The sequence below is a fragment of the Pseudorca crassidens genome, chromosome 5 (assembly GCF_039906515.1).
Source record: "Pseudorca crassidens isolate mPseCra1 chromosome 5, mPseCra1.hap1, whole genome shotgun sequence".
Lineage (NCBI taxonomy): Eukaryota > Metazoa > Chordata > Mammalia > Artiodactyla > Delphinidae > Pseudorca > Pseudorca crassidens.
In genome coordinates this window covers 8,127,143-8,149,353 of record NC_090300.1, presented here as the reverse complement: position 1 = coordinate 8,149,353, position 22,211 = coordinate 8,127,143, and the positions used below count along the sequence as shown (strand labels likewise).

Genomic DNA, 22,211 nt, shown 5'->3' with positions numbered 1-22,211 from the left:
TCCTAAACGTAGGGCCAGAAACTATCAAACGCTTAGAGAAAAACATAGGCAGAACACTCTATGACATAAATCACAGCAAGATCCTTTTTGAGCCACCTCCTAGAGAAATGGAAATAAAATCAAAAATAAACAAATGGGACCTAATGAAACTTCAAAGCTTTTGCACAGCAAAGGAAACCATAAACAAGACCAAAAGACAGCCCTCAGAATGGAAGAAAATATTTGCAAATGAAGCAACTGACAAAGGATTAATCTCCAAACTTTATAAGCAGCTCACGCAGCTCAATAACCAAAAAACAAACAACCCAATCCAAAAATGGGCAGAAGACCTAAATAGACATTTCTCCAAAGAAGATATACAGACTGCCAACAAACACATGAAAGAATGCTGAACATCATTAATCATTAGAGAAATGCAAATTAAAACTACAATGAGATATCATCTCTATCAGTCACAATGGCCATCATCAAAAAATCTACAAACAATAAATGCTGGAGAGGGTGTGGAGAAAAGGGAACCCTCTTGCACTGTTGGTGGGAATGTAAATTGATACAGCCACTATGGAGTACAGTATGGAGGTTCCTTAAAAAACTACAAATAGAACTACCATATGACCCAGCAATACCACTACTGGGCATATACCCCGAGAAAACCATAATTCAAAAGGAGTCATATACCAAAATGTTCATTGCAGCTCTATTTACAGTGGCCCAGAGATGGAAACAACCTAAGTGTCCATCATCGGTTGAATGGATAAAGAAGATGTGGCACATATATACAATGGAATATTACTCAGCCATAAAAAGAAACAAAATTGAGCTATTTGTAATGAGGTGGATAGACCTAGAGTCTGTCATACAGAGTGAAGTAAGTCAGAAAGAGAGAGACAAATACCGTATGCGAACACATATATATGGAATTTAAGAAAAAAAGTCATGAAGAACCTAGGGGTAAGACGGGAATAAAGACACAGACCTACTAGGGAATGGACTTGAAGATATGGGGAGGGGGTACATGTAAGCTGTGACAAAGTGAGAGAGAGGCATGGACATATATACACTACCAAACGTAAGGTAGATAGCTAGTGGGAAGCAGCCTCATAGCACGGGGAGATCAGCTCGGTGCTTTGTGACCGCCTGGAGGGGTGGGATAGGGAGGGTGGGAGGGAGGGAGACGCAAGAGGGAAGAGATATGGGAACATATGTATATGTATAACTGATTCACTTTGTTATAAAGCAGAAACTAACACACCATTGTAAAGCAATTATACTCCAATAAAGGTGTAAAAAAAAAAAAAAAAGAAAGAAAGAAACAACTCCAGATATGTGCAACCATCACGGACGAATCTCTACAACAGGTGACAGCAAAACAGTGCATGTTGCGTGATTCCATTTATGTGAAATTCTAGGACAGTCGAAACCAATCTGTGACCATAAATCAGAACAGTGGGGGAAGTAAGGAGTGGTGCAGGATTGTCTGGAAGAAGCATACTTTCTGGGTGATGATAAGTTCTATATTTCATCAGGGCAAGGTTATGTGCAGGTGTATGTTTGTCAAACTCATCAAACTATGTATTTAAGATCTCTACATTAAGATCTTATAATAGGGGTGGGGCATGCACCTGGCTGTTAGCAAGCGACTGGTAGCGGTCCTGCTCAGCCATTGGTCGGGGTCATTGTGGGCCCCTCCCCCAAATGAGCAACCATTAAAAGTCCTGCTCAGCCATTGGTTGGCACTGAAGTGGCCCCTCCCCCTCCCCTTCCTTTGTATAAAAAGAGCCTGAATTTGGACTGAGGGAAGATGGTTTTTTGAGACACTAGTGTGCCATCTTCTTGGTCTGCTGGCTTTCCAAATAAAATCATTATTCCTTGCCCCAACAACTGATCTCCCAATTTATTGGCCTGTCGTGTGGCAAGTAGAGTGAGCTTGGTCTCAGTAACAATCTGTGTGTAAACTATGCCTCAGAAAATAAAATAAAACAGTGAATTCCCTGGCAGTCCAGTGGTTAGGACTTGATGCTTTCACTGCCGAGGCCAGGGTTCAATCCCTGGTCAGGGAACTAAGATCCACAAGCCACGTGGCCAAACATAAATAAATAAATAAATAATTTTAAAAATAAATAAATATGTGTGGGTGTTTTGTAAGCTCTTCAATTTTATACTTAAACTTTCTGAAATCCACCACCTTTATTAAATACTTATGTAACTGTAAAATATTATAGGTCTTTTAGATATGAGCAAAAAGAGATATCACTGGAAAGAGTTACTAACTCAACTATTACCTAAGTAAGGATCGTAAGAAGTGCATTTATTTAATGAGTTAAATAGTTTCAATTTATTTATATTTTAATTCCTTCTATATGCTCATGGCATAATTTGAGAGCTCTGTGTTTATAAATTTTAAAAACAGAAAAATATCAATGGGTATAAACGCAATTGAGTACTTAAAGCTAGTTTGGAAAAGCAGTTGCAAGATTAGCCAAAAACGGTAAATGACACAAAAATTATTTTAACTTCTAATACTAAGCAGAGTTACGTTGGCTCTTTCAATACAAACTGCGCCCCTGTCATTCCCTCTGATTCAGGCCCTTCTGATCTTTTATTTTTAAGTGCAGTAGATTCCCAGTTGGCTTTCCCAGTTTTACTGTCATCTTTTTTGGATCCATTTCAAGTCACCATATTAATCTTGAAGCCCAGCCTGAGCATGACATACATCACAATTACGGTCAAGGTCAGCTCCCTGGCCTGGCATTCGAAGACTGGTGTTGGTCTGATCGCAGTCTGCCCGCCAAGGCACCTAATCTCAAGGCCACTTTTCCCACTTTTCCCCCTGGCCTCCCATCACCCACAGATCTCTGCAGTGAGGCGGCTCAATGGAGCTCCCATTCCTGCCCCTGGGCTGCTGTTTATGCTGCCTGTGCATCTGAATTTTATACCATTTTGTCCCCACCTTACCATTACCAAATTCATCCCAGCTTTCAAAATCCACTTTAGCCATCACCTCCCTGTCAAGGACGTTTCTCATTGTCCTCACCCAGAGTAATCTTTCTGTGTTATAAACACTCATCACATTTGTATGCCCAGTTTCTTATCATAATCACCACTCTCTGTCTTATATTGTGAAATGGTTTGGACTCCAGCTCAAGACAGAAACACTAGCTTCAAAACATATCTCCCCAGCTGTCAGAATTTAGGCAAGTTACATCATCTCTCTATGCTTCTGTTTCTTCATCTGTTAAAAAATAAATAAAAATAGTACCTCTCTTATAAGATGGTTGTGAGTGGGAAATTAGATAATGTACATATAATGTACATAAACTACTTAGTCTGACACATTAAGTGTTTAGTAATATTTATGCCAAAATCTGCTAGAATCAATTCTCTAATTTATGGAACTATATTCCAAGAACTGAGAGAACTTGTAAATGGAAAGTTTTTGAGGAACTATCATGATATCCAAGAAGGTTAGAGGTAGATAACTTTTGCTGGAGTTTCCAAATAGGGCATAAGTTAGGTTTTCAAAACCGCAGAATGGTGGTGTTAACTCTAGGTAGGAAGAGTCTGGTGAGAAAACAAAGCAACACAAAAATCCAAAAAAGGAGAAGTCATCTAGGTACCAAAGAGAAATGAAAACACATGTCCACACCAAGACTCAGACATGAATATTCAAAAGAGCTATATTCATCATTGCTCAAAACTAGAAACAAATGTCTACCAACAGGAAGTGAGGAAAGAAAGTGTGTTCTATCCCTGCAACAGAATACCACTCGGCAGTAAAAAGCAACACAGTCCTGGGAGAGCAGCGACATGGATAAGCCTCAAAATCATTGTGTTGAGTGAAAGAAGGCAAACACAAAAAAAGTACATACTGTATAATTCCATCTGTAACACGCTCTAGATAAAGCAAGTAACTTATGGTGACAGAAAGGAGTTCAGACCGCTGACCAGGGATGGAAGGGAAGAGTTAAGGAGAAGGGGAATGAGGAAACCTTGGAAGGTGGTGGAAATGTCCTGTGTCCCAGTTATGGTGGTGGTTTCAAGGGTCTATACATAATCCTGTCAAAATGCATCAAATTATACATTTTATTTTTTTAATTTTATTGAAGTATAGTTGATTTACAATGTTGTGTTAATTTCTTCTGTACAGCAAAGTGACTCAGCTATACATATATATATATATATATTCTTTTTCATATTCTTTTCCATTATGGTTTATTATAGGATATTGAATATAGTTCCTTGTGTTATACAGTAGGACCTTGTTGTTTATCCATTCTATATATAATAGTTTGCATCTGCTAATCCCAACCTCCCGATCCATCCTTCTCCCATTCCCGTCCCCCTTGGCAACCACAAGTCTGTTCTCTGTATCCGTGTCTGGTTTTTTTTCATAGATATGTTGATTTGTATCATATTTTAGATTCCACATATAAGTGATATCATATGTCAAATTATACATTTTAAATGGGTGTCATTTGTTGTATGTGAACTGTACCTCAATCAAACTAACTTCTGAGAAAAGAAATCACCAAAATACGAAATGATATTTTTAAGTCGGCAAGAGTGTGAAAAAGGAGTAGGGCTGATTTGGACACAATACATTTTCACTGAGAAAATGTTATATTTTCCTGATCATTTTTCCTTCCCCGACAGGGCTATTGGGTTGCAAGATCTGGGAACTACCGTAGAAGTTGCTTCATTTGAAGATGCTAAAGAAGCCTTAAATTCATTTAATAAAAGGGAAATTGAGGGCAGAGCAATCAGGCTGGAGTTGCAAGGACCCAGGGGATCACCTAATGCAAGAAGCCAACCATCCCAAACTCTGTTTGTCAAAGGTCTGTCTGAGGATACTACAGAAGAGACATTAAAGGAGTATTCGTGCAAGGATAGTCACTGACCGGGAGACTGGATCCTCCAAGGGCTTTGGTTTTGTAGAACTCAACAGCGAGGAAGATGCCAACGCTGTCAAGGAGGCCATGGAAGATGGTGAAATTGATGGAAACAAAGTTACTTTGGACTGAGCCAAACCTAAGGGTGAAGGTGGCTGCAGAGGGCGAGGTGGTGGCACAGGTGGCCCAGGTGGATTTGGTGGCAGAGGCCAGGGAGGCTTTGGAGGGGGCAGAGGAGGAGGAGACCACAAGCCACAAGGAAAGAAGGTGAAGTTTGAAGAGTTCCTTTTATCTCTGCCTTCCCCTCTTCCATTTGAAAGAAAGGACTCTGAGATGTTTACTGTGTTACCTGCTCAATGACGGAGCCTCCTGAGGACATTCCAAGACAGTATACAGCCCTGTGGTCTACTTGGAAACCCGTATAGATAACATTTCAAGGGAGATAACCCTGTTGGTGTTGACTGGATATTCGTATAAACTTTTTAAAGAGATGAGTGATAGAGTTAACCCTTGAAAGTGTTATTTTCATGACACGCTATTGGGCCAAAGGAATTTTTTCCAACTGGGGCACAACAGTTGGAGAGCTGAGTGGTGATTCCTGTGTCACCCGAGAAAGATCTCCAGTGGCAGGTCACAGGGCTCTACATTCAGTCTATTTAACATTTTTGTCAATTATTTGCCTGACCACCTAAGAGCACAAACATCAACTTTGGGTTGACTGAACATTACTATGTTAGACAAGAGATGATGATCTAAATTATCTTATAGGCTAAAGCAGTAGTTTAGTTCTAACAAGGTGAAACTTTACAAAGACAGCTTCGAAGTAGCTGAATTGAGTTGAAAATTCAGCTGAGCATGAGACACAAGTGCCATGCCATACCAAGAGGACATTAGGAAAAGAAGACTTAGAGGCATAATCAATAATAAGTTCAGTGTCAATTAACAATGAAATGTAACCTTTAAGGAAGTTAACATGGCCTTGGGTTGTATCAAGAACGATGTAAGCTTTTATAGAAAGGAGGTGAAATCTTGTTCTATATTCCATAATACGCTTATATTAAAACACTGCATTATGTTCTTGGTAGGATACTTGGTGGGGGAGAGATTAAAACTAGATCAGAGGAGGGGGAAAAACAGTATTTTTCTAATCTATGGTTCCCTTAAGGACAGGGTCCGTGTCTTAGTCATCTCAGCCTCACTACACCCATCGCAACTCCTGGCATGACTGTGATTATAGCTGTTCAAGCAAATGCTGTTGGCACCTTGATAAGACTTGGATTGATGCCATATAAAGTAGTGGGAAAGGGACAAGGGCTTTCCAGCTGAGAAAAGTCTGAAGGGTTGGGAGGAGGAGTGAAGCAAGGCAACAGGACAAGATGCACCTCTGGGATCTGAGGTGGGTTACAAGTGGCTGCAAGATCTTTGTCAAGTCCCTCCATCAAGAAACAGAGCTACCAGTGTGTCTTTTTGTAAAAGCTTTATCACACACAGGAATTTCTCTGGGGCACATTCTTAGGAATAGAATTTAGGGTTATAGAGCATTTTGAAATGATCTTCAAATGAGACATTGCAAAATCTGACTGTAAAGTATCTCACAAATGTTCTTTTTCATTGAGTTGTTATTGACATATAATATATGAGTTTCAGGTGTACTACATAATGATTAAGTGTTTTGCAAATCTCCTTCTCACTAAAACTACATCTGATCCTTTTTTCTCCATATGTTGCCCAACATGCAAAATTACATCACCATCAAAATATATGACATCTGACAGTTCTGAAATGTTATCTCCTTTTTATTTGAATTCCCTTATTACAAGGTTGAATATCTTTTCATATACTTTATTCGCTATTGGGTTTATTCTTCTCCAAGTTTACAGTCACACCTTCTAAGCATTACTTTCTATTGGTTCCTTTATTTCATTTATTCAAATCTCCTTTATATATTCTAGATATTAATCCTTTGAAATATTTATACACTTTAAATACCTCCTTTCAAATTTTGTCTATTTATGGTATAGGAAAATTGTTTTCAGTGGAAGTTTACAAGTCATGTAAAATGTGTTAATAAAATGTATTAGGGGCTTCCCTGGTGGCGCAGTGGTTGAGAGTCCGCCTGCCAATGCAGGGGACACGGGTTCGTGCCCCGGTCCGGGAAGATCCCACATGCCGCAGAGCAGCTGGGCCCGTGAGCCATGGCCGCTGAGCCTGTGCGTCCGGAGCGTATGCTCCGCAACGGGAGAGGCCACAACAGTGAGAGGCCCGTGTACCGCAAAAAAAAAAAAAAAGGATTAGTATTTTCCTCTAAAAAAACAAAAAGAAGAAGGGGAGCTATATTTCCCCCCCGCCTTGAATCTGGGGCTGATTCTGTGACAACTTTGACCAAGAGAATGCAGGGAGAGTGAAACAGTGCCAGTTCCAGGCCCAGTCTTTTTTTTTTTTTTTAAGATTTATTTTATTATTAATTTTTGGCTGTGTCGGGTTTTAGTTGTGGCATGCGGGATCTTCGTTGAGGCATGTGGGATCTTTTGTTGCGGCGTGTGGGCTCTCCATTGTGGCGTGAGGGCTTCTCTCTAGTTGTGGTGCGCCAGTTCCAGGGCACGTGGGCTCTGTGGTTTGCAGCACGCGGGCTCTAGCTGAGGCGCGTGAGCTCAGTAGCGGTGGTGCGTGGGCTTAGTTGCCCCGCCGCACGTGGGATCTTAGTTCCCTGGCCAGGGATGGAACCCGAGTTCCCTGCGTTGCAGGTCGGATTCTTTACCACTGGACCACCAGGGAAGTTCCCAGGCCCAGTCTTTAAGAAGACTGGCAGCTTCCGTTTCCTCCCATTTAGAACCCAGCCACCCTGTTAGGCGGACTGTCCAGCAGCTACAAGGACAGGCCCACACGCAGCAGAACTGAGGCACCCAGTCAGCCACCCTGACTGCATTCCCTGCCAGCCCACGTAAGTGAGCCACTTGGATGTAGATCCTTACTTCACTGAGCTACCCTGGCTGACACCACACGGAGCAAAAATGAGTTTTTGCCTGCTTAGTTTCGCCAGACTGCAAGATCATTAGCAGAAAGAAGTTACTGTTATTGTGCTGAGCTGAGGCAGTGTGTTAGGTGGCAAGAGGAAATTGAAACAGTAAACATCTTCACATATAAGAAGAGCTCTCTTAGACGTGGCCCCTTGGGCTGGAATTAGAACCAATATGGAGAATTAGAACCAATATGCATACCTTGGAGGGACTCATGGAGAGGCAGGCTGGAACTTCCATGATAAGACTAGGCAGAGAAATCCAGAAGAGGGTACCAGAGTTGGACTCCGCTGGCGTTGGGACTGTACTCAAAGAAGTAAACCAAGGATCTAGATTAGAATGCTCAGGGGACCATGGCTAGCTTAGACTCAGTCTCAGATGGTACCAGTGCCCAAGGTTGCACCTGCAGTAGCAGATAGCGGCATCACAGCATCATGGGGAGGACGATTCAGGTTGAATCCATCCATCCAATAGCTGGGGAAAGACAGATGGGAAAGGACCGGAAGGTTGTCAGGGCCCCAGTCAAGGTGAGATTTAGACTGGGGTGTCAATCCCAAGGGAAAACCAGAGAGAAGCAGAGGCACAAGAGCTGGGCAGCAGAGTGGGAACATGAAAGGTGCAGCCTGGGATAGGGACACACCTTAGACCTGCCTGACATTAGCCACGGTCTTGACCCCATCCTCTGATGGGGATGCAAATCTTAATATGTCATCAGGCTGGAATAAAATTAGCTCAGAAACTAGCCAGCTGAGGAACTGGCTCGGGAATTGGAAGGGGGAAGTAGGTGGACAGCAGCTCTTCAGAATCCTTATCTGTACGGGAGTCAGACAAGAGGCTTCTGAGGGGAGCTAGTGAAAAAGAAATACAAGAAAGAACTTTCTCAGTCAGAGGGGTGTATTCCTGTGATTGCAAAAACCTCAATTACCACCTGCCAGGACAGCTATAGAGAAGATGCATTCATCTGATAAGAACTACATCAAATAACTTTCAAATTCCCAGCCAACCTAAGACTTTCTCATGTTGAAAATACACAACAAGAGGGCAAACTGCTTGCACAGAGTATATAGGTACTCAACAAGGAAGGAGTGGATGGATGGACAAATGGACACACATATGGACAGACTAACAGATGGATGGACACACATACGGATGGAAAAATAGATGGATGGATGGACTGATGGACACACGTATGGACAGACAAATGGATGGATGAAGGTGGATGGATGAATGGATGGACACATGCATGGACAGATAAATGGATGGATTGATGGACAGACACGTGTATGGATGGACAAATGGATGGATGGACAGATGACACACATGGGAAGACAAATGGATGGATGGAGGTGGATGAAGAGATGGATAGATGGATGGATGGATGGATGGATGGATGGATGGATGGATGGATAATGCAGTCTGACATTTGCAATACTCAGCAGAACCTGTCCATGGACACATTAGCGCTATGTAATAAACTGCGCTCCAGAGGAAAAAATAAGATGTATTTGCACCTCAAAGAGTTTGCCAAACACTTATCTTGAGTGCACAAATATATGCTGCATTTTTGTGCTTATGAAAACAATTTCCTAAGAAAATTAAATTTCATATGAAAATCTCGTTTTTCGTTTTGACTGGCTGAATCTAGCAGGTATCACCTGTCTCATGCAGAACTCGATAAATTCAGTGCAGCTCTGTTCTGACCGTCAGGAACTCCAAGCCCCAGGGCAAAAGGAGAAACTTGAGCTACAGAAAAGCAGTGACCAGCCAGCGTCCAAAACTCTTTCCTGTCAGCTGATTTCTCATTCACACTTGGCTTGACATGCCTTGCACCTCTTTTTTATGTCCTATCACACACCGTCAATATGGGACGTTTCTGCAGGTCTCTGTCACAGAGTGTAGACTGTCCCCTCAATAACAGAGCTCTTCTGAGCAAAGGTTTTCTGTACATAAATTTTCTAACACCTTCCTATACAAAGAGCATCTTGCTCTCTAAGGCAGAGGATGATGCTCTGAGTTCTAGGGAGGGGTTTATAAGTTTTTTTAACCACAACCTAGAGGCAGAAAAACGTTTTACATCACAAGCTAGTACACAAAGTACATATAAAATAATATTTACCTAACCATGTGCCATAAATTCTAATATTTCTTATTTTATTTCATTTTAAGCCACTGATCAGAACCCTCTCATCTGATTTTATGACACACTAATGCATGGAGACTGGTGTTCTGAAAGGCACTGCTTAAGGATAATTATCAATTAGTACTTATAGGGAGTGTGGACCAAGCCCCCAAAAACTGTTATCAACGTGAGAAGCAAAGCCCAGACCCCCACCCCAAAACCTATAAATAATGTCACCATTTTATAAGAATGAAATTACTGAGTTAATACATCATGGATGAGATTAGCTAAATGTAGCAATTAATGCAAACCAATTTAGGGCTGCAGGAATTTGCAGATATGGAAGTCCAATCGAGGTGTCCTGGATTATCATTCTAATGCGGACATTGGAGACCTGACAGTTTATTTTGCCTTGTCTGGAGAAAGGGCCATCCAGGGCCTCTGAGCACGAGTATACAGCTGCATGGCAGCTTGGGAACCAGGGCAGTAGAGCATCTGTCTCGTGGCTCAGTGATGCTCATCACTTTCTCTTCATCTGGGTCCTGCATCCATCTTGGGATTTAAACACTTCTTTCCTACACGTTTCCCTAAAGCAGTCAGAAGACACTCCCCAGCTAATATGAATTTCTCACCTGCTCCCCAGTTATATTTTTCATTGTAAATGAATAATTTGGGATCTTGGTTCATATTTGTCAGTCTTGTGGGTTTGATTATACAGTCCTTTCCACACTGAGTGAAATATCAATGTTGTGCAAGGCAAAGACCCAGACTTAGGACAGGGCAGCCCTGCTGGGACAATGACACTCAGGAGACAGCCTGCCTGGGCAGCCCTCCAACTTCCCTCAAAACAACCCCTCTCTCAACTCCATCACTCTACCTCGAACAAGTTACTCAGAGGTTGATAAATGACAAACCAAATATAAACGTATTGGTTTTGCGGAGAAAAGCATTGGCTTAGCGTTCCTCTAGCCAGCTGGAGGGAAGGAGCATCACTGAGACCCAGGCAAGTTTGCTTTCCCACACTAGGGCTGTGCGTGGGCCAACCTTGCACAGACTAAAGTGGATATTTTTAAGAGAAGACAAAATGATCTGTATCATAGGGTCTGATGGCCATATCACACCTTAGTATTTGAAATCAGCTGCTGGGTCTGGCCTTCTATTGCTCCTTACCCTCATTCACTCATTTAGAGAAAAGCTAATACCCATCCTTCTTAAACTCTTCCCAAAAAATTGCAGAGGAAGGAACAATCCCAAACTCATTCCACGAGGCCACCATCACCCTGATACCAAAACCAGACAAAGATACTACAAAAAAAAAAAAATACAGACCAAAATCACTGATGAATATAGATGCAAAAATCCTCAACAAAATACTAGCAAACAGAATCCAATGGCACATTAAAAGGATCATACACCATGATCAAGTGGGATTTATTCCAGGGATGCAAGGATTCTTCAATGTACACAAATCAGTCAATGTGATATACCATATTAACAAATTAAACAATAAAAACCATATGATCATCTCAATAGATGCAGGAAAAGCCTTTGATAAAATTCAACACCCATTTATGATAAAAGCTCTTCAGAGAGTGGGCATAGAGGGAACCTACCCCTACATAATAAGGACCATACATGACAAACCCACAGCAAACATCATTCTCAATGGTGAAAAACTGAAAGCATTTCCTCTAAGATCAGGAACAAAACAAGAAGGTCCACTCTTGTCACTATTATTCAACATAGTTTTGGAAGTGCTAGCCACGGCAATCAGAGAAGAAAAAGAAATAAAAGGAATCCAAAAAGAAGTAAAACTGTCACTGTTTGTAGACAACATGACACTATACATAGATAACCTTAAATATGCCACCAGAAAACTACTAGAGCTAATCAATGAATCTGGTAAAGTTGTAGGATACAAAATTAATGCACAGAAATCTTTTGCATTCCCATACACTAACAACAAAAGATCAGAAAGAGAAATTAAGGAAACAATCCCATTCACCATTGCAAAAAATAAAATAAAATACCTAGGAATAAACTTACCTAAGGAGGTAAAAGACCTGTACTCAGAAAACTATAAGACACCAATGAAAGAAATTAAAGATGGCACAAACAGATGGAGAGATATATCATGTTCTTGGATTGGAAGAATCAATATTTTGAAAATGACTATACTACCCAAAGCAATCTACAGATTCACTGTAATCCCTATCAAATTACCAATGGCATTTTTTACAGAACTAGAACAAAAAATCTTAAAATTTGTAGGGAGACACAAAAGACCCCAAATAGCCAAAGCAATTCTAAGGGAATAAAACGGAGCTGGAGGAATCAGACTCCCTGACTTCAGACTATACTACAAAGCTACAGTAATCAAGACAGTATGGTACTTGCACAAAACTAGAAATATAGATCAATGGAACAGGATAGAAAGCCCAGAGATAAACCCACACACATATGGTCAACTAATCTTTGACAAATGAGGCAAGGATATACAATGGAGAAAAGACAGTCTCTTCAATAAATGGTGCTGGGAAGACTGGACAGCTACATGTGAAAGAATGAAATTAGAACACTTCCTAACACCATACACAAAAATAAACTCAAAATGGATTAAAGACCTAAATGTTAAGACCAGACACTATAAAACTCTTAGTGGAAAACATAGGAAGAACACTCTTTGACATAAATCACAGCAAGATCTTTTTTGACCCACCTCCTAGAGTAATGGAAATAAAAACAAAAATAAACAAACGGGACCTAATGAAACTTAAATCTTTTGCACAGCAAAGGAAACTATAAACAAGATGAAAAGAACCCTCAGAATGGGAGAAAATATTTGCAAAAGAATCAACAGACAAAGGATTAATCTCCAAGATATATAAACAGCCCATGCAACTCAATAATAAAAAAACAAACACAATCAAAAAAATGGGCAGAAGACCTAAGCAGACATTTCTCCAAAGAAGACATACAGATGGCCAAGAGGCACATGAAAAGTTGCTCCACATCAGTATTAGAGAAATTCAAATCAAAACTACAATGAGGTATCACCTCACACCAGTTAGAATGGGCATCATCAGAAAATCTACAAACAACAAATGCTGAAGAGGCTGTGGAGAAAAGGGATCCCTCTTGCACTGTTGGTATGAATGTAAATTGATACAGCCACTATGGAGAACAGTATGCAGGTTCCTTAAAAAACTAAAAATAGAGTTACCATATGACCCAGCAATCCAAGTACTGCACATATACCCAGATAAAACCATAATTCAAAAAGACACATGCACCCCAATGTTCATTGCAGCACTATTTACAATAGCCAGGTCATGGAAGCAACCTAAATGCCCATCGACAGATGAATGGATAAAGTAGATGTGGTACATATATACAGTGGAATATAACTCAGCCATAAAAAGGAAGGCAATTGGGTCACTGGTAGAGACGTGGATGGACTTAGAGACTGTCATACAGAGTGAAGTAAGTCAGAAAGAGAAAAACAAATATTGTATATTAATGCATACATGTGAAATCTAGAAAAATGGTACAGGTGAACCAGTTTGCAAGGCAGAAATAGAGCCACAGATGTAGAGAACAAACGTATGGACACCAAGGGGGTAAGCAGGGTGGCGGCAGTGGTGGTAGCGCTGTGAGAATTGGGAGATTGGGATTGACATATATACACTAATATGTATAAAATAGATAACTAATAAGAACCACCTGTATAAATAAAAATAAAATAAAAATTTAAAAATAAAAAAGAAAGCACTATGCTGTTAGCTAATTTTTTAAACACAGGATTTGTCTCTTTAAATATCATCTTAAAGTGTATGATTATGTGAAAGGCACTCATGAGATGTGGCAATGCCTGGCAACTTTTGGCTCTGTTTCGTAAATTATCATGAATGGAGGAACAGCTTCTGCAGATGTCTGTTTCCCACACCTGGATGAGTGAGGACCGGGGCACAGCAGGCCCACCAGGAGGGAGGTCAGGTGCCAGGCGCCAGGTCCAGCACCAGTGCTGAGCAGTGGACATCTCGGCAAGGGCTACACAAAGAACTGGGGTAGCTGCTAAGCCCGAGCCGGACACCAGAGGGGAAGGATGTGGGTGTGCAGGTGTGGATGCAGGTGGGAAGGTGTGGATGCAGGTGTGCAGGTGTTTGGGCCACAGGAGGGAAGCAGGGACATGCTCTAAGCCAACGCTGAAGGAAGACCCAGAATGAGTCCTGCACTAGTGAATGACAATGGCAGTGAACTTTTTCTGGGATGGAGGGGTTAAAGACATATTCAGAGGGGATTGCCTGGAAAAAATTCTCTCCTCTCATAGCTTAAAAAGGATCAGTGTTTCTGCCAAAGGCAGGTGTTATACATTATGAAATCAAACTCTTCTATGATATCAGAAATAAACATAGCCAAGTAAACTTATTTCTAAAATCGAATTTGAGGGGACTTGAGAGCAAGGAAGAATCACATTTTTCCTAATTTTTATAAATTTGAGAGTCTCGTAATTTTTTATTGAAGTATAGTTGCTTCACAATGTTGTGTTAATTTCTGCTGTACAGCAAAGTGATACAGTTATACATATATATACATTCTTTTTTAAAATATTATTTTCCATTATGGTTTATCACAGGATATTGAATATAGTTCTCTGTGCTATACAGTAAGACCTTGTTGTTTATCCATCCTATACATAATAGTTTGCATCTGCTAATCCCAAACTCCCAATCCATCATTCCCCCACCCCCCACCACCTTGGCAACCACCAGTCTGTTCTCTAGGTCTGTGATTCTGTTTCTGTTTCATAAATAGATTCATTTGTGTTGTATCTTACGTTCCACATGTAAGTTATATCATAAGGTATTTGTCTTTCTCTGACTTACTTTACTCAGTATGATAATCTCTAGGTCTATCCATGTTGCTGCAAATGGCATTATCTGGTTCTTTTTTATGGCTGAGTAATATTCCATTTATATATGTACCATATCTTCTTTATCCTTTCCTCTGTTGATGGGCATTTAGGTTCTTTCCATGTCTTGGCTATTGTGAATAGTACTGCAGTGAACATTGGTGTGCATATATCTTTTTGAATTATAGTTTTGTCTGGATATATGCCCAGGAGTAGGATTGCTGGATCATACAGTAATTCTATTTTTAGTTTTTTTGAGGAAGTTCTGTACTGTTCTCCATAGTAGCTGTATCAATTTGCATTCCCACCAACAGTGTAAGAGGGTTCCCTTTTCTCCACACCCTCTCCAGCATTTCTTGTTTGTAGACTTTTTGATGATGGCCATTCTGCAGAGTATCTTGTAATTTTCATGAGTCACTGATACACATAAAAAGAAACCCTGAGGAAAATAACGCCAGTTTTGTTGTGATGTCAGAACATGGTCAAATGCCAATTTTGTTTTAAACTAGCATTTATTTCTTTGCTCATGTGTTTGTTTATGTATGTATGCCTCTTTCCAAGAAGAGCTAGAGGTGGCTTGTTCGAGTGAGCAAATACAAACCCGTGGGCCTACCATCTTCCTGAACTAGAGTGAAGATGTGGCATTGGTGCATTTACAATATATTTAGATAAAAATGTTTATATTTGAAAATGAATACATTTATATAAAATATATTGTAAAATACTAAGAGTAAGTCAACTAACAATGCTTTCGTGGACTCTACATATAACATCATAAGCTCTCATGACCTTTGAACTTGTACATTTCAAATGAAAATCATATAGTGTAGGAAGTCAAACTTAGAGGATTTCATTTATGTACTTAAAACCAGAAAAATCTATACAAACAAAAGACCCCTCTGGAAGTCCCCTGACCAACACTTTGTGTAAGAGTAAGTTCAGGGGACAGATTATTTCATTGTTTTCCAGGAGTTTTAGATTAAAGTGTTAATGCTTATAAGTATCATAAGTTGTTCTTCTATTCAGTAGTGTTTTTCCTTCCATGCTATACTTCCTGCTACTCCATGCATACGTTACCGAAAGTGAGGGTCTGGCTGCTCACCACTCAAAAGCCAATAAAGAGGCAAGGCTGGTGGAAAGGAAAGTTTGCTTTATTTTGGAGGCCAGCAACCAGGGGGGAGGGTGGACTCCTGTCCAAAGGCCAACGCCCCCCCCCCAACTGACAATCAGTGGGCAACAGCTTCCATAGATGGAGGGAGCGAGCTACGTGCAGAAACAGCACAGGCAGCTCTGACGGGCATCTTGCAATTGGTCATGTGGTGGTCTGATCAGGGTCCTCTTGATTGTTTTAAATACATTTAATCTTCAGTTCCAGAGTCGGTTTGTTTCCAATTCATTGAGGTAAATTTTCAGAAATGTGGCAGCTTATGTCATGGCTACAGTCTGGTCATCATGTAATAAAATTCTTCCACCTGATGGAGGTTTCAGAATCTACAAGACAGCTCACAGGATAGGGCTCAGAATATTATCTATAGCCCTTGAAGAGGAACTAGAGGTCCTTGACTTTGCTTAATGACTAAAGTATTGCTTTTTTGTCTTGTTTGACTGTTGTCCTTTGTTTCTGCATTTTCTCACTTCTCTGAGTAAACTTATTCTTTAGCTAAAGTTTTCCACAGACAAAAGGCAGGCTGAGGGCATGGGGAGGAGGGCCATAGGGTCCCGCTCTGTTTCATATATACCCCATCATGTCTGATTGGCAGCTAAGCATGTGCTTTTGGTGTGACAATAGAACAGCACACTTTAGGCTTCCGTGATTGAACAGACAGCACTACTCTCCAATTTCACTCACAGAAGCGCTACAAAGCAGTTAAAGTGCCCTGCAAACTCAAAATAATGAGGAAAAGCAGTGGATGAGCTTTTGAAAACAGAGAAATCAGAAGGTAGTTGATTGTACCGTACATATTCTCATATATGAGACTCTCTGAAAACCTACGAACATTAAATTTTGTTCAAGGCTTCATCGATGTTTTAATATAAGAACCCCTCCCCCCATTTTTAATTTATCAAAAGAGTGTAGAGAAAAATGGAGATTTTGGTTTTTGTTTAAGGGATGATTCTATTTTGATATGACAATGATTTTTTTTTTATGTGTATGACTTACGTAACAAGGAAAAGCTTACAAATACTTCCCCGACTCCAAGACTTTGGAAAACTGCTGAGATCACTGTAACCAGATTAGTGAGGCTGTTGTCAGTTAACACGTAACTATCAAAAGGTTGAGGAGCAAAACCACCTTCTTCTTTGTTTTCCAGAAAAGTTGACTAAGATGATTCATGAACTACATAATATAACCAGAAATTCCAAAAATGTACCTGTATTCTCATGTCTAGGGTATTCAAATGTGATTTTAAAGGCAGCGAACATATTCGTATCCATCCTGTCTTAGAAATTAACTCACCCATGCATTTAGAAATTACTTATTTCCACAGTTCCATTTTTCTGTGTTCAGTGAGCTGATGACACTACTAGCCCTCTGATAACCTCATACAATTCAAGCAAAATGAATTGCCCAGGCAGAAGCTGTGGGCAGGGAGACAGTGATTGAGGCTCAAAGACCCCCATTTTTACTGAAATGTTGAATTAACTGATATAAAGGGTTTTCTTCTTCCCTGAATCCTTTGGATGACTGTACTTGTTCATAGAGATAAGTAGATTTAGTCATTCAACAAACATTTGCTAAGTGCCTCCTAGGAGATTTCATGCTAGTTCCTATTCTTGAGAATAGAGATAAATGATGTTTCATATCAACTAAGTGACTTAGCTAAGTCATTTAACCTCTCTTAGCCCCAGTTTCCTTATCTCTGGGTCCCAGGGCTCTCACCCCTGCATGGTTTAGCGCATCTTGTATTCACACCCAGTAGCCTACTCCTTTTCCATCACTCAGACTCTTCCATTGTATCCCCTGGAACTCACAGTCTGTTACCAGCCAAATCCTCAGATCCTATGTTTTTAGGAGTTCCTTCACTTTCTTGTTCTGACAAAGCCTGGCTGTCCCGCTATGACTCTTTCCACACAACTCTCTCAAGTGAGGACTATTTTCCTCCTAAATCCTGCATATCATGGGGCCTGAAGTGGAGAGGCCCTTCCTGTTTTTTTTTACCACTTCTGGACCTGATTGCCTCTTCCGAAAGACTTCTGACTCCCACTGAGAGGTGCACCACCCTAATACACCACTCTCTAATCCCCTTGCTGCAGTACCTACGGGCTTACTCTTCACTCCCCACCGTTCCTTGATCATTTTAGTACGACGCTCTCTGCCACCTTCTTTTTTTTATTATGAAAGTACAGTTGAGGGGTTTCCCTGGTGGCGCAGTGGTTGAGAGTCCGCCTGCCGATGCAGGGAACGCGGGTTCGTGCCCCGGCCCAGGAAGATCCCACATGCCGCGGAGCGGCTGGGCCGGTGAGCCATGGCCGCTGAGCCTGTACTCCGCAACGGGAGAGGCCACAACAGTGAGAGGCCCGCGTACCGTAAAAAATAATAATAATAATCATCTTAAGGTTACAAATGAATAGTCCTTGGACCTGTTCAAGAAAACCTGTTTCAAATATAGCAGTATGTATATATTAAACCCAAACTCCTAATTCATCCCTCCCCTCCCTGGCTTTCCCCTTTGGTAACCGTAAGTTTGTTTTCTATGTCTGAGGGTCTATTTCTGTTTTGTACATAAGTTCATTTTTTTAGATTCCACATATAAACAATATCATATATAAAATAGATAACCAACAAGGACCTACTGTATAGCACAGGGAACTACACTTAATACATTGTAATAATCTATAAGGGAAAAGAATCTGAAAAAAATCGGTATATATGTATGTATAACTGAATCACTTTGCTGTACACCTGAAACTAACACAACATTGTAAATCTACTGTACTTCGATTAAAAATAATAAAATAAATTTTAAAAAAAGAAAACCTCCTCAAGATTACACTAAAACAGCCATTCTTATCTATTTTCTGATGAGTGAACAAATTTGTATAACCTTTTGAACAGGCACCTTGAATATATCAAGAGCCTTATATTACTTATCTACTGTTACATTGAAAACTACCCCCCAAAACGAGACATTTTTCATCCCACAATGAACGTTGGGGTGCATGTGTCTTTTTGAATTGTGGTTTTCTTGGGGTATATGCCCAGTAGTAGGATTGCTGGGTTATATGGTAGTTCCATTTTTAGTTTTTTAAGGAACCTCCATACTGTTCTCCATAGTGGCTGTATCAATTCACATTCCCACCAACAGTGCAAGAGGGTTCCCTTTTCTCCACACCCTCTCCAGCATTTATTGTTTGTAGATTTTTTGTTGATGGCCATTCTGACTGGTGTGAAGTGATACCTCATTGTAGTTTTGATCTGCATTTCTCTAATAATTAGTGATGTTGAGCATCTTTCCATGTGCCTCTTGGCCATCTGTATGTCTTCTTTGGAGAAATGTCTGTTTAGGTCTTCCACCCATTTTCTGATTGGGTAGTTTGTTTTTTTGATATTGAGCTCCATGAGCTGCTTGTATATTTTGGAGATTAATCCTTTGCCCGTTGATTCGTTTGCAAATATTTTCTCCCATTCCGAGGGTGGTCTTTTCATCTTGTTTATGGTTTCCTTTGCCGTGCAAAAGCTTTTAAGTTTAATTAGCTCCCATTAGTTTATTTTTGTTTTTATTTTCATTACTGTAAAACCACAACAAGCCCTAAGGTATTTTGGAAAGTGGTCCACAACACACACACACACACACACACACACACACACACACACACAAAGACCTCTGTGATATTGTTCATTGCAGTGGTATTTATAAAACAAAAGCATGAAAACCTTCACTATCCAACAGTTGCAAAAATGTTGAGTAAAGCTCAACAGGCACGTTATGCAGCAATTTCAAATACTGTTTTCCAAGAGGATGCTATAGCCTATGCAAAGGCTTCTATTATGACGTTCGAAGGGAAAAGCATTATATGAAAAAATATAGATGGAAAAATATCCTAAAGAAGTAAATCAAAACGTTACAGTCAGATGCCTTCGGGTGTTAGAGTCGAAGGTGAATAGTCTCCTCTGTCTGCTTTTCAAAATATATCCACATAATGAAGCATCCAGCTTCCCCTCTTCCCAGCTTGTGGTGTACTTACATGTACTCTTGTACGACTTACAAGTATAATGGTTTACTAAACAGTTTCTTAACTTTTAACAGAAAAGTTTCCTCTTTCCATTTTTAAGTTATCCAGTTAGTCGTTTTTTAATTATAAAACCTCAATCTGGGGACTTCCCTGGTGGTCCAGTAGTTAAGACTTCGCCTTCCAAGGCAGGGGGTGCGGGTTCAATCCATGGTCGGGGAGCTGAGATCCCACACGCCTTGTGACCATAAAACCCGAAACGTAAAACCGGAGCAGGATTGTCACAAATTCAATAATGACTTTAAAAATGGTCCACATCAAAAAAAAAAAATCTTTAAAATAAATAAGCAAACAAAATACCTCAATCTGAAAGACATAGCAAAACAGACACTCCTATTCATTGCTCACAGTGGGTAGAAGACCTGCACTTCCCTCCACAAGGCGTCACGTTTGTGAGAGGCCTGGGGGGAAATGGGAGGAGACCAGCCAAGTGCAGTGAAGGGCATCTGGAGGCCTGGCCTCTGAGTGCAAACAATGGTTAGCCGATCCCTGAGAGTGATTCCTGGACCAGGAGGCTAGATGCAGGCTTCTGCCAACACAGCTCTTAGGAACTCACATTGTAACTCTCATAGTTGTCTTCTCATAGCCACTCACCTGAGAACTTTCCAGAAAACAGACCTTCAAGGAACCAGTGTCATGAGTGGGATGCACTCTCCCCTCTCCTCCTTTGTACACTCAGCCTCTACCCACCCTGTTCCATCCACACGCCCATTACAGAAAACGGTAACGCATTCTGTCTTGTGCTCCTCCCGGGTCCCCCGGAATCGTCCTTACCAGCTCTGAGCATCCACCCCCCAGCTCTGAGTTGTTTGCTGCTAAGGGCTCCTACCTGCAATTTCTTCAGTGATGTCTTTTGAGCTGCTAACCTGCATTGCTGCAAACACGGAGAGTTGAAAGTGCTTCGGAGTTTATATCGGACCCACTCACGCCAAACACCCTGGTCCCCAACACACACACACACACAGAGCAGTCCTTAGGCAATGACTTATGTAAGGTGGGATATGAAAACCCAGTTCCCTGTCTCAAGCTGATTTCGGACGCACGCAACAGCAAGCAGCAGCGAGCAGTAGCTGGAAGCAAGATCTCAGTTCCCGGGCCGCGAGTCGTAGCCGCTAGACCACAGGGGCCAGAGGCTAGGGCCTGGGTCCCCAGTCCTTGCCTGCCTTGTCAGGAATGAATTCAGGCAAGGAGGCAGAAGGTAAAGAGAAAAGTAAAAAGTTTATTGGAAAAGCAAAGTACATGCGGAAAGACACACGTGCAAACTCAGAGAAGAGAGTCGTGCCTTTGGGAAGTTTAAGTCCTTTATAAGGGGCCAGTCTTCCGGGTTTTTGTTTCCCTTCTGGCCAATCATCTTGCTTTGTCCCGCCTGGCTAATTAGTGTCAGGACCCTCCCCATAGGTGCGCACGCACCTCTCCACCTCACGCCCGGATCCTGCCGTTAAGGCGTCTGGGAGAAGCAAGACTCATTATGGCCTGGCATTGTCCCCTGACTTTTGACCCTCAAGGAGCCTTTCTGTGCATGCGTAATGCCTCCCTTGCCCCAAGGGGCAGAGGAGAGTGGAGATCCCTTGATACTTTATTCAAACAAGGTTTTGTTCCCCTTTGTTCTTGCTATGACAGTTCTCTTAATACATCCGCAAGAGACAAAGCTTGGCTATTTACCCTGTCTCTGTCATTGCTTCCATTTCGGACCGCAAACAGGAAGCTGATTTTAAATGCCTAACCTGAAGCCCACCTATCTCCTGTCTCAGGAAATGCAAACAGGAGGCTAGTTGTAAGTGTCCGGCCTGAAGCCCACTTTCTCCTGCCCCGTGAAATGTAAACAGAAGACCAGCTGTAAATGTCTAACCTGGAGCCCATCTATCTCCTGCTTCAAAGCCAGGACAACCTTGAGGTGTAATTTACACCCAGAGCTTCTCTGGGGATCTGTCTGAGGCTGGAACTTGGCCTGAAATATCCCTCTGTCTCAATGTCCCTCCTTCTCTGCCTTGTTTCCCCTCATACTCTTTCCAATTCTTCTGGGAGCTCTTTCCTAATAAACT

The 22,211-nt window shown here is 41.2% G+C and overlaps 1 pseudogene; it reads right to left on the bottom strand.

The window, feature by feature from the left end:
- Positions 1 to 4,632: 4,632 nt before the first annotated feature.
- Positions 4,633 to 21,041, bottom strand: LOC137225576 (uncharacterized; annotated as a pseudogene).
- Positions 21,042 to 22,211: the final 1,170 nt, after the last annotated feature.